Source organism: Charadrius vociferus, unplaced genomic scaffold (assembly GCF_000708025.1).
Source record: "Charadrius vociferus isolate BGI_N301 unplaced genomic scaffold, ASM70802v2 scaffold682, whole genome shotgun sequence".
NCBI lineage: Eukaryota > Metazoa > Chordata > Aves > Charadriiformes > Charadriidae > Charadrius > Charadrius vociferus.
Genome location: NW_009647227.1, coordinates 206702 through 213303, shown reverse-complemented (window position 1 = coordinate 213303; position 6602 = coordinate 206702).

The window sequence follows — 6602 nt, the reverse complement described above, 5'->3', positions numbered from 1 at the left end:
CCGCCTTCCCGCCCTCGGGTTGTGCGCTGAGGGGTGCCCTCCGCCGCCGGTGGTGCCCCGGGTCCGTCTCGCAGCGGCGGAGCAGTGGGCAAAGCCCGCCTCGGAGGAGAAAGAACCGACCTGCTTAGGTACTGACCGCCCCCCCTCAAGACGCTGGCTGCCTTTCGGTGGTTCCCGCCATCGCTGGTGCCTCCATGGTCCCTCGCCGGAGGGCTCCGTTTGCCTCTTGTTGTCCCCCGGAGACCTTGGCTGTGTGGAATTGCCCTCAGGTCCGCCTGCCTGACCCCTCAATTTGCTCTGTAGGCCACCCCAGAGCACTCTAGGTGCTTTCTGGTGGTCCCTCGACCGCTCTGTGTACTCTTTGGTGTTCCCCTGAGCATTCTGTTCGTTTCTGTGCACCCCGTGGCTGTCCAGGTGTTTTTTGGTGTGTCCTATAAGCCTTCAGTGTTCCCTGAAGCGCTCATTTCTTCAGCATTATGTGGGTTTCTGGGTACACCAGAGGGTTGTTTTCAGGCTGGGCAGCACCCAGCAGTGCAGATGTCTGCCCCATGGAGTGGGCTAGCAGATGGCTCTGGGCATCTCCCCTGGCTTCAGCTCTGGAGCCCTCTGTCCTGCCCCAGCACAGCATCCTTCCTCCCAGCCTGGCCCAGGAAGGATGCTCTGGAAGAGCAGGAGCAGGTCGCAGCTCCTGCTTTTACTGCAGTGCTGGAGGCAGAGAGACTGCTAAGTGAGGAGACAATAATGTTTCCCAAAGCCCATCTCTTCTGCTCTTGGTCTGACCCAAGGCAGCCTGCGTTTGTGTGCAGGACCCTGTGAACATGGGAAGGTTCCACCATATCTCCACCTCAGCTTTTCACCTGTTTCCCTGGTTCTCTGCAGATGAGGCCAGGCTATGTGTTTTGTTTTGGTTTCCCTGTGTTTGCTATCAGGAAAGGCTTGCTGGGGAAAGCTGTTGCTCGTGAAATTTCCTTTTCCCAGGAGAGCCGTGGCCTGGTGCGCCTGATTCCAGCAGTCCTGCCTATGGCACAGTGCTTGGGCTGTGAGCAGAGGAGACATGTTCCTTGCTGTAGTGTGGAGAGCAGCCTGCACTGAGGGCTGAGCTGTGTGCGTAAGGCAAGGTTGCATGATGGGGGAAATAAAGCTGTGTGTTTTATTTTTGTAGCCTGTCCTGAGCTGTAGAAGCTTAGTAGAAACCAGGCAAGTAGGCCTGAACCTGTACCTGCCTCCACCATCATCCTGACCCCATAGCTGGTGGGAAGAGTAGCTTCTTCTCCAGTGCCACCATCTGAACAAGAAGCATTTCCAGCCCTTCCAGGCCAGCATTCCCAGCTGTCATCCCCCCGAGGGGGGTGAAGCACCAGCTGCCCCAATCCTTCTTGCAGGGTTTAGGTACTGGGGACTGCGGAGTTGCAGCAGCTTGATATCGGAGTTCTTCCCGACTGGAAAGTGCTCTTCCAGCCTGAACCACTGGATGGGGCAGGAGGAAAAGATGTCGTTTGATCTCAACTGCATTCCTCAAGACTCTGTTCCCTGCTGAGCCAAAGCTGGCAGCAGTCCTCTCGCTCCCCACACAGAGCGGCCACGGAGTCACTGTGCCATCCAGCTAGGTTCTGCGCTGACTCCAGCCACCCCAAAAATGGCAAAAGAATAAACTTGTGGAGACTGGCGTCTACTTGTAAGCATAGCTCAAGCACCCTGGAGGCCCAGGGCACTTCTAAAAGCCACAAAGGACTTAAGTGACGGGGGGGGGGGGGGGCAAAAACCCTGTAGGTCTTTTTTGTCCCCACATAACTCAGGGTTGGAGCAAAGGGTTCTGGCCCCTTCCCTCAGCTGCTCCAGTTGGGTCAGACTAAAACGGAGAGGCTTTAAAACCCAGCTTAAGCTTTGTGAATTGTCTTCCTAGGAGCAAAAGCCTCATAACGAAGCTTTTAATGGCTGTTGTAAACAAATCAATATCTCCAGCTATACATCTGAAATGAAAGAGGCTGAAGGAACTATGAAGGTTTTTAATGTCCAAATAAATTACTCCTGCCGTGGCAACAGCAATGTGTGGAGCATTTGATTATTCCCAGCCATTAGTGGTGCTGGCAAGGACAGAAGTATTCATGCTCTGTATTTAACTGGAAATTAAGAAAATGTATCATTTGGTGACAGGAACTTTTACAAATGGCTGCTCCCCCTTTGATCAGCTCCCCAACTAATGAATCCCTGGCAGGACTTTGGGAAACTTGATTTACAGCTCAGACCTGCTGGTGGGTGTTTGCCGGAGGATGCGTTCCTGAAAATCCCCCAGTAGATGGAGGTGTGCTGGGATTCTCCTGCTTTTTGAGGGAATGCTGGAGGCTCGTTTAAGGTTTGCTTTGGGAGCAGGGAAGAATGACTTACGAGGGAAAGCCGGCTGTCCGCCCACCAGGCAGCAACTGCTGCCTGCTGCGCTCCCGGTACTTTTCCACCTGCCTGCCTGCGCCGTGCCGGGGCTGTGGGGAGCTTTGGGGTGACACCGAACATGGGGGATGTCTCCTAGATGCACGCAAGTATTGGAGGGGGGGTGGAAAGTTTAGGAGAAGAGTAGGAAGAGGTGGGGGAAGCGGTCCTGTGTGAATGCCGCAGCTGCTGTGATGGACTTAAAACCTTGTTGGTCACGTCCATGGGACTGCTGAACTGCTTGGTGGGTCCCAGGGGTGGGATGCACTGACCGCTCTGGACCCACAACACGGGTAGCGTAGCAACGGGGATATTCCCCAGCTGCAAGGCTTAAAAATAGAGCTGGGGAGTGTGGAACTTGCAGCCTTCTGGGGTTACGGGGACCTCTGCCCCCTGCCAGCAGCAGACCTCGGCTCGACTCGGCGGGCGCTTGCCCCAGGCTGCTGGAGGTTTGGTTTCTGTGTGGGTCAGGGGCACTTCTGCATGCACCCATGTCCCCAGGCGTCCAGGGACCCTGCTGCAGTGGCTGAGGCTGTTGATGCCACACAAGTGAGGTCACCTCTTGTTGAACTGACGCACCCCTCTCTAAATGACCTGTAAACTAAAGATTATCTGGTAATTTCCCTGTGCTGGAGCAGAGCTACAGGAGTGCTTATTAACCCACTGGTGCTATTCATACGCAAACAACTGGAGCTCATCTCAGTAATAAAAGGCATTTTAATACCTGCTTGGCTGCTGACAGCGACTAGGAGGGTTTTGGCTTTCAGTGCAGATCCTTTTTGCAGACAGACACCCCAGGGTCAGCATCTCTGTCTGATTTTTTCCCCTTCCAGAGCATGCCGTCTGCTTTCAGCCTTGCCTTGTTATTGCTGCAGAGCTACTTCTGGTCATGCTCGTACCTCGGGGCACAAGGAAGAGGTTGAAGCCTCAGAAGAGGTAAACGGTTTGATTTCTCTAAGGTCTGACTAGGAAGGCCTGTTCCCGAGCAGCCTTCCTGTGCCCTGGCTCAGTGCTATGTCTGAAAAGGCTACAACATGGCTCGCACTAACACAGCTTGGATTTTTTTTGTCCTTAGAGAGTGTGGCTCTGAGCAGGGAGGCTCTGGAGAAGGCCAGCAGGCGAAGGACCATCCCACAGAGATGGTTTCAGAGCTCAGGACAGCATCAGTGACTTCTGCCTTTGCAGGCGCCTGGCTCATTTGTGATGAATGGTGATGATCTGACCTTTTGTGCTCTCATTTCTTGTGTTTTGTTGCCAGGTAAAGCACTTGTACTAGAAAATCCAGGATTTCACAGACCCGCCAATGGCTGCAAAATCAGATACAAAAATAACTCCTCAAGCTCAGTGATATATAAATCATCAGTAGCACGGTCACAGTGCAGGCTCGCACCTCCAGCTGAGGAGAAGTCCTCAAGGTCCCGACGGAGCAATCAAGATGAGATTGAGGGGTTGAAAGCAGATGAGGGATGTGATGAACTGTAAATCCTCTGGAGCTGTTGGGGCCGGCAGCAGCAAGACGAGGCTGTACCTCTCCCCAGCGTTGGTCTGACTGTGCCCACGCAACGTCTCGCATTGTTCTTGGCAAATTTCCCTTACAAACGAAAGGAAGAAAAATGGGCAAGGCTGGTCCGGACGCAAGCGCCAGCCTGCAGCCGCCGAGAATAACACCGGCAATCGTTTCTGACTGCAGGAACCTGCTGCAGAGCTGCTAGATGGACTGGCTGGGTCAGTGGCTTGTTTAATTCAGTTCTATTTATTTTGTCATTTAGGACTCTTGGCAGTTTGAAATGATCATTTCAAACTAGGTTGGTGCTTGCAAATGAGGGGCTTACAGCAGAGCTGAGCTCCCGTGGCTCTGCATGTACACGTGGGACCTGAATCTAAGAGGGTTTCCCCACATCCCAGGGGAAATCGGTGGGACTCCGAGTCCTTGCACAGGCTACCAACCAGACCAGTGTCTTCAGAGGTGCTAACATCTTTGAGGGTGCTGCAGGGAGGAAAGAATGACAGTTTGCAGAGTGGGACAGCTTGCTTCGCTGCGCTTCTCTGCTTGCGCAGGGCACCGGTGAAGTCTGCGGGGAAGATTTTGTTGTCAGATCTTGAGAGAGCATCTCAGCCCAGAGCTGCTCTGGAGGATGTTGTCTCCATCCCCTGCACACTCCATCCCTTGGGCATGCCGAGTGACTCAGAAGTCCCTGGAGATGTGCCCAGTGTACCTCTGCTGCTGGTTTTGTGGCCTTTTTTGTGCTGCTGCTGAAATCCCAGTGTTGGTTGTGTGTCTGCCACTGCTGTCCGGGTGTCGAACACCGGGGAGGTTTTTTTTTTGGGGTAGAGGTTTGCAATGCTGACAACATTAGTGCTACAAGACAAAAACCTTTACACAAACCCATCTAATAGGGACTCCGCTCTCTGGCGGGTTATATCTGCGGCGTGGTTGGGATGTGCATATCAATCACGTCTTTTGGAGACGCACATCTAGGCGAAGGGCAGCAGGACAGATTTTGGGGTGGTTTGGAGTCCTGCACAATTTTTGCCTTCCTCTGTGAAGGCTGTGAGATACCAGAAGTGTCACCCAAGGAGACCCGCTCCTCTTTGGGGTGTGGATTCCGAAATTCTTCAATTTAAATGCAAATTTGCAGCCATTTGATTATGCCATGCATCAGAGAAGCTTTTGGATGGTGAACAGCTTGTAATAATCAGCTACGCATCACTCAGTACAGATATTATCTGCTGTTGCGATATCATGGCTGCGTGCCTCTGCAGAAAGTGGTTGAGAACAACCCTCTGTTTCTCTCTTTCTCCTTTCACCTCCATTGAAAATTGCTCTCATTACCTCCCTGAAACCTTTTTAATCAACCCGGACAGCGCAATCTGCTTTGCAATAACAGGAATAATGTTTTTTTGGAGGTGCTTTGCATGGTAATGCTCTTCTGAGCCTGAAATGCTGCTATTCAGAATGACCGTGGCTTCAGGAAGGGCTTGTGTTTCATACTGACACCTTTGGTCTTCTGTAACCAGAATATTTTGTGTTGGGAGGCTTATAATCACCCAGCTTATAACTTCCTTATAGGAAAAGAGAAGGAGGAAAGCAGAATCGCTGTGGCACAGGAGTGGGTGCATTGGTTATGGCACCATGTGAAGCTCATCCTGGTTGGGATCTCTGTCCTGGGATGTCTTCCAGGATGAAGCCCTGATCTTGAGTCCACGGGTCACAACAGGATTTCCTAAACCCTTCTGCGACACGCTTCCTCCCTGCCCATCAAATTGCTCAAATTAATAATATTTGACTTTTAATCAAGCCCATTACAGTCGTCGCCACACTTGAGCATCCTATTTAAGCAATCATCGCTCTCACCCACTCCCTTTCCTCAGGTATTTGCATCTTGCCCGTGCAAAGGAAAGTCCATTTGACGTGGTCACTTGGCACCAAGAATATGAAAACTGCAGTTAATCCTCATTTCACGCTTGCAACTGGATTGGGTTGATTTTTGAATTGCTGCTGCGGGTTCTCAAATGTTTCATTAGCTACTGCTTAATTCATTTAGTTCAGTAATAAAAAGTAATTACTTGTCTAAACAACCGGACACCGCTTCACTGTGGCCTCTAATTCTCCGCCAAGTAGCCCCGTTTGTGGCAGGGAAACCAAAATCTGCTGCAGCCTGCACAGAAATTGAAGCGAGGAACTCATGGAGTCGAATGAAGAACGTGAAGAATCCACTTCCCTCGTACGCTTTAAACTCAAGTAGTTTCTCTTTAAGCTCTAACTTGTTCATGAGGATCTAACAGACCGTTTGGTGCTATGGAAACCCCAGTTTACACACTGGTGCCTAGCTGCAAGCAATTAACTATCTTTAATTTTCATTTTCTGGGGATATTTTTGACTTGTGTATTAAGCAAACATTTATGCAAAACACTGTGGAATCCATAAATGTTAATTAAGTTGAACTTGTGTCTTTGCTGTGGCAGATAATCAGATGGATGGGTTCACTGAAGGCTGCAAAACTTGCCAGGATGTCTGGGAGGAGCTATAAAAAGACACAACGATGCAGGTGACAACACAGCTCTGCTTTTCGGGTGTCACCTTTAGGGTGCTGCTGCTCGGTCCCGCTTTCACCCGGTGCGTTTTGCCTTGACCGGGTGCGGATCCAGGTTTTGCCCTGCGAATGACGCCAGTGGGT